This window comes from Melitaea cinxia, chromosome 1 (genome assembly GCF_905220565.1).
Source record: "Melitaea cinxia chromosome 1, ilMelCinx1.1, whole genome shotgun sequence".
NCBI classification, from domain to species: Eukaryota; Metazoa; Arthropoda; class Insecta; order Lepidoptera; family Nymphalidae; genus Melitaea; species Melitaea cinxia.
Window position 1 is genome coordinate 1,371,813 of NC_059394.1, and position 11,616 is coordinate 1,383,428.

Genomic DNA, 11,616 nt, shown 5'->3' on the forward strand with positions numbered 1-11,616 from the left:
CAAGGGCGGAAGGGCTGCACTTCCCGCAGCGCCGGAGCCAAGCGTTCCTCTAACTTTCGAAATTCTTCTTCTAACCTCAAAACTTTAACCATGGATATCTCCATAACCATGGGGTTCCGAGGTGTGACAGTGGAACCAGGGGTAGCGTTCCCCCCCCCTCTCCCCCCCATCCCCCCACGGTCCCGAAATTCGGTTTTACCTAATCTAAAGCTTTACCTTTTTGTCGCTTAGAACTCAGAGTCATCGTCATTGTTTGCATTTTACTAATATGATGTAGTCTTATGTTCAAATATTTTTCAATCACTAATCGTATTAAATTGACTTTATGCGCATGGCCAGCATAATCGTGGTCATTTTCTCAGTCTTACAGCCGCTACCCATTCACCTCTTATTAAAATATTCGTTGGAAACCTAAAACCATGAAATTTGATAGTAAAATATGGGTACCTAGTTTACTCAAAAATTGTAAAAAGTTAAAACATAAAACAAACGAGTTAATAATTCATAAATATATTTTGATTTTTTTATTTTCAATTTATGTAACATAAAATAACACGAGAAAAAAAAACAATAATTATGTCTACTTTTTACTTAATTATTTTTCTGATTGCGTACAATTTACTTACCCACATTTTGGGGTATTGAAAAAAAGAACTACTGGCAACACTCCCGTGGTACGTCATTTCGTGACATTGAAATTATAAGTTCCGAATAACCTCAATATTATTTTGGAATAACAATAAATTTAAAGTTTTATATGTACTTACGTGTGAAACGATATTCCTTCAGATTTTTTGTTTACTTTGGTATTGTTTTTGCACCATTTAATCACACAAGACGGCATTTTATAAGCAAAGTTACTGTATGAAGTCTCGTGACATACTAACGAAAATGAGCGTAGTTTGATACATATGTGTGCGTGAGCGCGTGTATTTACTTGAAGGAGCCGAGTTTTGTGGCTTCACTAACAACAAAGGCCGCGCATTATCTACTTTTTTTTACTATATCTATGGCCATGAGTAGTTCTGATCGTTTTTTTTTTTTTAAATCAAGGTAGGCAACTTAATGTCTCTTATATTTTATACTTAGTTATTTACATTTTTAATAATTAAATATATTATCATTATGCACTTATATAAATAGGCTAGAACCTACAAGCCTGAAGCTAAATATAGGAATACAGCCAGCTTCGCCAATGGGTCAGCCAATATACGTTTATACATATTATGTCAGTTGAAATTTTTTTTTTATAATACAATTACGTTGGCAAACAAACGGCTCACCTGATGGTAAGTACTCGCTTCTGTGGTTGGTAATTACTGTAGGCTATAGACGCCTCAATTACCCCCAAGAGTTCTTTTCACCTTACATACCAACAGGAACACAACACTGCTTTAAAATAGTATTATTTATCTGTGGTCTTCTGTAACGTCGTGGTACCTTCCCAGTCAGTCTGCTTCATATTTTGAGCAGGAAATTTCCTGCTGTGCCTTACCTCAGTTATTTCGTTTAATAAATAAACATTTGTTTTTATTGTGCGAATATTGTAACTAAAATAGCCTAAATACCTATTATAATCTTATCATAAGAGTACCTTTGTGGGGCATACATATGATACACATAGCACTACGCCACAAAAGAGGCACAGTAAAAGAGGCTTCCTTGCATGACGAATTAAGCAAGCCCTTTTTTCTATACAATATTTTGTGCCTACTGTTTGAAGCTGTTCGTACAAAAAAAAAAAAAAAAAAACAAAGAAACAAAGATAATAAACAAAAGACATCTTAAAAGTATGAAAAAAAAACTTCTTATCGTGTTCCGCAATCTCTTCATTGTAACCTTTTAGACGGTATCTCGTTCATTCATGAAGTTGCGAAAATATTTTTTTTTTGGTTGATTTTTTTTTATATTATGAGAATAAATGTGCTATTTTTTATTAATTCATCTATTCATTTATTATTATTTATTGAATAATGACTTCCATAGCATGGATAATTTCGTCAATACACGTAGATTCGAGAAGACACGAAGGAGATTTGCCCGTGCGGTTGAGATTACAAACTTACGAAAAATTTAAAGACAATAATATGATTGTCACTTTCTTTATCGGATTTTGAGTTACAGGACTTAATAGATTATAGCGTATGTTTCATAAAGTAAGGGTTAATTTAATAATGTTTAATTTTCTTTTTTGTTTAATAAAAATACATTTATAATTAGTTTAAAAATAATCTTTACAGTTTGTTACATAAAGAATCATTAACGCCTCGATCGCGTTTTGATATTTACTGAAGTAGCATAACAACAACATACCTATGTACGCAGTTAATTAGCGGCAGCTATAAACCTACTAAGCTTAAAGATAATGAAGATTTCTTCGTGTAAATGTTTCCTAATCTTTCTATTTGACTAGCCCGTTGGCGCAGTTTGTAGTGGTGTACACTTGTGTTATGTTTGTGTGCGTGTCTATGGATGTTATTATAAATAGTTTCGTTAAAATGCGATTTTTTTCTATTTTTTTTTTTAAATAATGGTATAATGGTCTGATTGTCGTATATTACATATATTAATTTTAATTTACCTTTGACCAACTGGTCTCATAAATATGCCTAATTATTTAGCTATTTTAGTTGTATATTCTTTGTAATGTAATAAAAATGTAACATTATGTAAATAGGTATAATTTTCGTATATAAAACTACCAAAAAATAATGATGATAGCAAATGGACATAATTATATCCGTTACTCGTCATATAATCATCATTCCAGCCCATTGAAGTCCACTGCTGGACATAGACCTCCACAAGTTCCCGCCAAAAATGCGTGAACTGCCCATAGTCACCACGCTGGGCGGGTTGGTGACCGCAGGGCTGGCTTTGTCGCACCGAAGACGCTGCTGCCCGTCTTCGGCCTGTGTGTTTCAAAGCCGACGGTAAGATGGTGATTGTGCAGGTCTATTGTTAAAGAAGTCTTACTTCAGTCGTGTGATCTTAAGCACACTCGTTTTTTTTTTAATCTTATGCTTCGCCAGCCCTCAATTATCTGTCATTATTTTATTAGGCACAGTACTAAACGATTTGCTAAAAATCTGGAGCGGTTTGATTAAAAAATCACAGCCATGTAATTCTGTAGTCTCAAGTAGTGTGTTGTGTTCCTGTTCTACGTAAGTAAGGTAGCCAGAGCGCTTAGGGATGCACTGTGTTGACAGCGGGGTTAAAGGCCGGCAGTGCGCTTGTGATGCTCTACGTGTTGCAGGCGTTAATAGGCTAACTTAAATAAAGGTTTACTTACCACCAGGTGGAGCGTACGCTTGTTTGCCAATAAATCGTACCATTCTAATTTCAATATCCCAAAGCTGAGTGAAAGAAAATACGACAGCTATGTCACTCCCACACACGTCCAATCTTTAATACGTTCAACAATACGCAGACATACCCACGCCAAGATGACTTGAACTTGAACTTCCTGTATTTTATACTTGAGTCACGGTAATTAATTACGGATGAAATTATTTGCTTTATATATTTTTTGTGAATTATTTCTAATGGCGTGAGAAAAAATATGAGCCATTTTTTAACCATTACTGACCATCAGCGATCCCGTACAACTTCCTTGATAGGGTTTTAACGTACTTCAAATGCGTACATTTCACGGTTTCGATGTTAACTAAATTAGGTGGTAAGACACATACATATAGGGTAAAACCGTGAATAAATCAATTAATATAACATGACCAAATTGACTAGTAGTACATTTGTCCTACTATTCGATTTTGGCCTACATGATACTGTAAAATTTTGACATCACTAGTACAGGAGTCAATTATATTTTAGTGTATTTTGATACTGTTGCACATGTGCTGTGTGGCTACGGCACCAAAGAATATAGCCACCCCCTCTCGTCCCGTGGGTGTCGTAAGAGGCGACTAAGGGATAACTAGGTTCCACTACCACCTTGGAACTTAAGAAGCCGACGGATGGCGGGATAACCACCTAACCGCTGGCTTTGAAACACACAGGCCGAAGACGGGCAGCAGCGTCTTAGGTGCGACAAAGCCAGCACTGCGGTCACCAACCCGCCTGCCCAGCGTGGTGACTATGGGCAACACACATGAGTTCACGCATTTTTGGCGCGAACTTGGCGAGGCCTATGTCCAGCAGTGGACTGCAATAGGCTGGAATGATGATGATGATGCATATTAACATACCTGATATACATATAGACAAATGCGTGTTATATAAGCGTTAAGTCATTTGGTAAGAGTACGCCAGTGAGCTGTTAACCGTGAAACGATGCGTCTTAGGTACGTCTTTCGTTATATGACTTACATGCTCTGAATTGCATGCAATTAAAGATACATTACATTTATTCACAAGTGTTACATTTGTTTTTATGAAATGGGTTGAATTTTGCTTTGTTTACTAATTAATGCACCCTTTACTTTGTTATTATATGCTTTAATTAATAAATACTCTGATTGATTAAGGCGCTGCGTTGTCGCAACGGTCACAACCATGGATTGTACCTGTTGCGCTGGCGGTTGCGGGTTCTATCCCCGCACATGACAAACATTTGTATTGGCCATACAGGTGTTTGTCGTGGTCTGGGTGTTTGTGCAGTCCTTGTGGGTCTCCCCACCGTGCCTCGGAGAGCACGTTAAGCTGTCGGCCCCGGTTGTTATCATGTAGGTACACCTGATAGCGATCGTTACTCATAGTAGGGAATATATCCGCCAACCCGCATTGGAGCAGCGTGGTGGATTAAGCTCTGATCCTTCTCCTACATGGGAAAAGAGGTCTATGCCCAGTAGTGGATATTACAGGCTGAAGCGTGATTGATTAACTAAAAAAAGGATATAAGTAGTCCACCCTTGACCATGGTTGCTGTAAAGTATCCGAAACATCGGACATTTAAAAAAAACTTCATAAACCGGAATAAAATCCGAAAAAGTTATTCTATTATAAAAAGTAAATAAACTTGCATTTAAGATAAATTTAGACGACGCTCATGACGGAAGTAAAGTTGCATTTAAGATAGACGATGCTTGTCGAACATTTGCATTGGCCATGTAGATGTTTGTCGTGATCTGGGCGTTTATATTTGTGTGTTATTTGCGTTTCCGGAATGTGAAGCGTTGATTATTTTTAACCGACTTCCAAAAAAGGAGGAGGTTCTCAATTCGACTGTATTTTTTTTTTTTTTTTTTATGTATGTTACATCAGAACTTTTGACCAGGTAGACCGATTTCGACAAATTTTGTTTTATTCGAAAGTTGGTGTGTGCCGATTGGTCCCATTTAAATTTATTTGAGATCTAACAACTACTTTTCGAATTATATCTAATAATGCGTTTTTACTTGACGCTTTTTTCGTCGACCTACGTTGTATTATACCACATAACTTTCTACTGAGTGTACCGATTTTGATAATTCTTTTTTTGTTAGAAAGGGGATATCCCTAGTTTGGTACCATGATAAGGAAATCAGGATCTGATGATGGGATCCCAGAGAAATCGAGGGAAACTCTTGAAAATCCGCAATAACTTTTTACTGGGTACACTGATTTTGATCTTTTTTGTATAAATCAAAAGCTAATACTTGTCATGTCGTCCGTTTTAAATATGATTGAGATATAATGAGCAATTTTTGAGTAATCTTTGATGACACGTATTTACATGACGATGTTAAGACGACTGTGGTCATGTTCAATACTTTGCCACAACGCCATCTATCAAAATTTAATGAAATTACTTCGTTCACTATCGATCAAATTACAATATTCCACTAGAGTAGAGAGTAGCAGTTTATTCGTTATAAATATATTTGAGCTTTTAATTTTTGAGTTATCGCTAATACTGGGTATTTACTTGGCTATTTTACGTCGACCAACGTTATATTAACCTCATTACTATATACTGATTCTTTTTTTAATCGATAGGTGGTGCTTGTCATGTGGTCCCATTTAAATATAATTGAGATTTGACTCGAACTTTTTGAGCTATATCTGATATGGCGTATTTACTTGACTGTTTTTGGAGTTTTCTCCTTAAGAATCGATTTTCATTTAAGGCCCCGGAATGAAAAAATTGAACAGTAAAATCTACTGAACGAATGACCTTGTTAGAGATGGCGTTCAGACGTTTTCTAATAACGCAATTAGGTTCCGATAGATGGCGTTATTGGATTCATTTATTTACAATTTGATATAGTAATAATATATTTCTTAGACTAGTAAGCCTTTTTATGCCTATTTAGACAGTTGATATGAAGGGGTAAACTCCAGTCGTGCATCGGAGCTGTGTGAAAACATGAACATTACATATTTTTAATAAAAAAGACATAAACCGTAATTCAATATAAATCCGCTTCAACTAAAAAACCCGCCGTAATAAGCGATGTCAGCGCTTCGCGCGAATCGACGACGGGCCTTTTATGAAATTTCTGCCTACAGTCGCTAACAAAATGTTAGAAATAACAGTAGAACATTATATAATTCTACAATTTTATAATGTCGCGTTATATGGAATACGAACAAAGTATTACTATTTTTTCGTCGATCTACGTTGTATTACGCTTCGATGTAATTGAAGTCGGTTTTTTTTTCGTTTGCGAGCAAACACAATTATTTTTATAATAAATAATATTTGAATGATAACGTTTATCCTATTTTAAATGTTTTTATTTCAAATTTAAATCTAAAATAGTTATTAATTGTCCTTTAAAATTTAATTGAGTCTCGATGTTGAACCATTTCTTTCGTGTCTTCTCGATTCTACGTGACATTGGCGAAATCACCGCTTTAATTCAAATTTATGAACACGAGTACCTACATACATATTTTAGGATAAGGATATCGACCAAATATGCCTGAAATGCAATTATGCCATTTCAATTGTTTAACAGAACAGTCGATAGGTTTGACCTGTTTTGCTCTTTACTAATACAACGAAACCATAATTATGGAGTTATGATCTTACGATGATAACTATGACGTTCCATTGAAATCTAAAATTTTATTGAAGTCAGTAATAGTAGTTTTCAATTTTCGTTCAGATAGGGAATATCACAGCAGGAAATATCTTGCTTAAAATCTGGAGCAGCCCGACTGGGGAAGTGCCTTAATCTTACTAGAACTTACTTAGAAGATCACAGCTAAATAATTCTCTCAAGAAGTGTTGTGTTCCTGAGATAAGCAAGATGGCTACATAGATAGTTGTGGTTTCCTGTAAATAAATAAATAAATATCTACACAATACATACACGGTCGTCTGTTCCTACAGTAAGCAACTTAATGCTTGTGTTATAGGTAACAGCCGACTGGTATAGCTATATATTTTTTTCGATAAACATACTTATAAATAATACATATATAAAGAAATATATATATTACACCTAGACTCGGGGTGGGTATCGAACCCACAACCCCCGGAGCAGAAAGCAGGGTCACTACAAACTGCGCCAACGGGCTAGTCAATCAATGGATGACAATAAATGGATGAGCACAGTGTGAGGTATTTTCTTTAGGTACTAATATTGCTTTGCATTTTTTTTTGTGTATTATCTGTTGACGATTCTTCAAATAAATTCATAAATCTTCTGGAAAGGGTTTAGGGATAGGTCGGCAACGCGCTTATAAGTACTTCACGAGTTGCAGGCGTTGATCAAGCGATAACTAGTATTAAGTATAAAAAATACAGTCACATCGTATTGGAATTTTAACTACTCAAATGTTATTTTAAGCACACATATCTCAATTTCAGTGAAAGATATGCAGTAAAAACACTAGCTTAAAAGAGAAATCAATAACTAATGACAACTAATATTTAATTAATAATTTCAACATCGCCACCAAATATCGTCATAGAGCGTCGTCCAGAACCACACAATACCCATGGGAACTGGCACAGCACGCCTTTCTATTTAATCAGCGACGTCACTCCACCAATCTAATCGCGCGATTCGCGTCACTGAGCAAAATGTTTTTGTATTGAAGATTGAATACGCATACACACATACACGTGCATATATTTATGTACTTAGTGACACCCGTGATTTCATTTGTGGTGTTTTTTATACTGGCAACGTTTCTTTTGCAGACGAAATAACGTCAAAAATTAAAAAAAAATGCTTCGTAAATAACATTTACATATACACATAGTGATTATAAAAATAGTTTTTACTTAGTCTGTTTTAACTCAGGATTTGTCTGTTCTAATCTTAAAATATTTTATACTAATATAATACTATGTCATTATTAATACATATATGTATATGTGTATTATTTCCATACATATTTATATGAAAAAAAACTTAGCTATATCAGCCGGTTGTTACCTATAATACAACTTTAGGAACAGACGACCGTGTGTGAGCGTTGTAAGATATTTATTTATTACTAGCTGTAACAAAATAATTATTGTTCAGTTCGCAGAGTTATAAAAAAAAAAAAAAAACTAAAATAAAAGTAGCTTAAGTTACTCCTTATTACATCAGCAGCCAGTGAAAGTCCCGTCAAGATTGGTATAGCCGTTTCAAAGATTAGCCGGAACAAACACACAGACAGACAGACAAAAATTGTAAAAAATGTTATTTTGGTATAATATGTACCGTGCATACATACATATGCATTTAGTAAAAAGCGGTTATTTCAATATTACAAACATACACTACAATTTTATTTATTTGTGTAGATTGAATGAGATAGGCTATATTTTAACTAGTTAAAACGGCAACCAAAGCGGCGTTATCCACGTGTAGAGGGAGGGGGGCACGATCGGAAAGTTAGTAAATATCTCATAAAGTTACTAAAATTATACAAATAAAGATACGTTACACGTCCTCTAAAATACACAATGTACTTGTAGATAACAATCACAGTTTCTAATTCTAAAATAAACATTCGTGTAACACAAATTACTAAATACATAATTTGTTTTAAGATAAACTGAAAGATAAAATATTGTTTCATGTTGATTCTTGAAAAGAGATTTAAATTTCATTCTCACTCTGCGCCTAAGTTAGTGTCTCTCTAATATCTAGGGGCTTAATCAATAATTTTTATCTTTCCAAGATTGGACAAAGTGATTATATTCTAAGATTAGTCATAGATCTAGGTTAGATACCCTTCCAGCTACACTTATATATGCATTGTTAAAATATACTACAGTTAATCATTGAATCAACAGCCATCTAGATTGACTGCCCGTTGGCGCATTATGTAGTGCTTTCTGTTCCGCGGGTTGCGGTTTCGGTTCCCACCCGAGTCTGGGTGTAATATTTATATTTATATACTAGCTGTGCCCGCAACTTTGTCCGTGTGGAATATAACAAAAAAGTTTAGTTCGCAGAGTTATAAAATAAATAAATTTCTAAAATAAAAGTAGCTTATGTTACTCATTACTACATCAGCTATTTACTACAGATAGACAGATGGACAGACAGACGAAAATTGTAAAAAATGTTATTTTGTTATATTATTATGTACCGTGTATACATTCATATGCATTTAATAAAAAGCGGTTATTTTAATATTACAAACGGACACTCCAATTTTATTTATTTGTATAGATTTATACATGTTATAAAAACAAAAAATCTATATGAAATGTTAAATGCCTATTAACCACTGCGCTAAAGGGTTAGTTCACAAGGTTATTAGGTAAAAATATTCCCCACATGACAGGGTAATGTATGCATGGGAAGGGAATGACATGCATACATAAATTCATAACCACAAACAAAGTTTGTAAAAGGATAACGGTTTTTATAAATATGTATTTTTATAATATAACCCAAGACAGGTATGTGCAGCGACGATATTTTCACACAGATAATATAGATTTTATAAATTTTTTAATTAGTTATCTTACTCCTCCGAAACGGCTGGATAGATTTTTATGAAATTTTGTGTGCATATCGGGTAGGTCTGAGAATGAGCTAACATCTATTTTTCATAACCCTAAGTTATAAGCTGGGGGGGGGGGATCAAAGGGGTTAATAATATATATGGCAAAACAACGTTTGCGGGGTCAGCTAGTAAATATATAAATGCCTCACAATCAACGGCCCTCTGTACGACTTACTCCACCGTCAGAGGTCCGAAAACAAAAATGGAAAGACGAATGTCCAGTATCCAGGTGCGACAAAGCTAGCCCTGCAGTCACCAACCCGCCTGCCCAGCGTGGTGACTATGGGCAAAACAAATGAGTTCACGCTATTTTTGGCGCGAATTTGTGGAGGCCTACGTCCAGTAGTGGACTGCAATAGGCTGTGTGATGATGATGATGATGATGATGAATGTCCAGTATGCAAGTTTACAGTATATGTACAAATTTTTGTTGTGAGCAAGAATCTAACTCGCAAACAGCTTATATGTTGCATTATTATTAAATTAAGGTGAATAATATTTTTTTTTGTCCACAGTGTACAATGCTAGCCGAGAATGCGGGTGGCTGCATCAACAAGGGGTTTGACAGTGTAGACGATGGGTTCCAGACCATCGACTTACGTGTCAGGCGGGAAGATGGAGACAGGGTAATTGTTCTAAGTATAAAGTTTAATGGTAGAAGGAAATATATATAATAAACTTCTGTATGTTAGATACGGTTAAACGGCAAATGAATCCTCGGTAACAACTAAATAAATTGTCCTTAATCACATTTGACGTTAAGGAATTTGTATTTGTGAATTTGATAATATTTTAACGACAGAAGTAATAATTATGAACACATACATAGTTGATGTATACGCTATTAAAAGTACCCATAGTTCGTCGTTAAGAGCCATTTTACAAAAATCGGTAACAATCCGCGAAATTGTAATATTTTGACGTCGTTAATCTCAGTGTTGGATGCAATAATGTAATTTATATTCTTGAAATATAATAGAGCAACCTTTGTTGTAGTCCATAGTCAGATCAGAATTTTGATTTATATTATGTGTATAAAATTATTAACCTTTTCATCAGCCTCCTCCCTGGGTAAACGGTCGCAATGTATACTTTGAAGTCCTACTTTTCAATAACCTCTACGTTGAAACCATTTTAAAAAAATATCATAATATGTGGAATATAATTTTGTTGTCCACTATCATAGATTTTTATTCCATTTGTATCTCTATTAAACGATAAAAAAAATTTAAAGTTACGAATATTTTCCAAATAAGTACAATTTTAAAAGCGATATTTCTCTTAGAAAACTAAGAAATTTTAACGAACTATCTTCATCAAAGTAAACTTACATCATTAAGGAATACAAAAAAAATAATTAAAAGCTGTAATTATTTTTAATACATTTTATATTAAATAAATAATAAAAAGATAGTATATATTGCCACGCATCAAGCCCGGTAAATCAGTCGAGCGCTAGCGCTCTTAGAGGTAAGGTCCACGCCAAATTCTGCGCAGCCGTCTCTTTCGCTCACACGCGCCAAGCGCCTGTTGTTATAGCGGATAAAACGCATTTGATACTTTCATAATAAAATATAAATAAAATAAACATATTACGAAAATGACTGTAAAATAATATAATGATAATTTCTGTAAACAAATGTATAATTTAATTTTCTTTTCTCACACTATCAATACAAATAGGCATTTCAATCTGTTTGTCTTGTTATT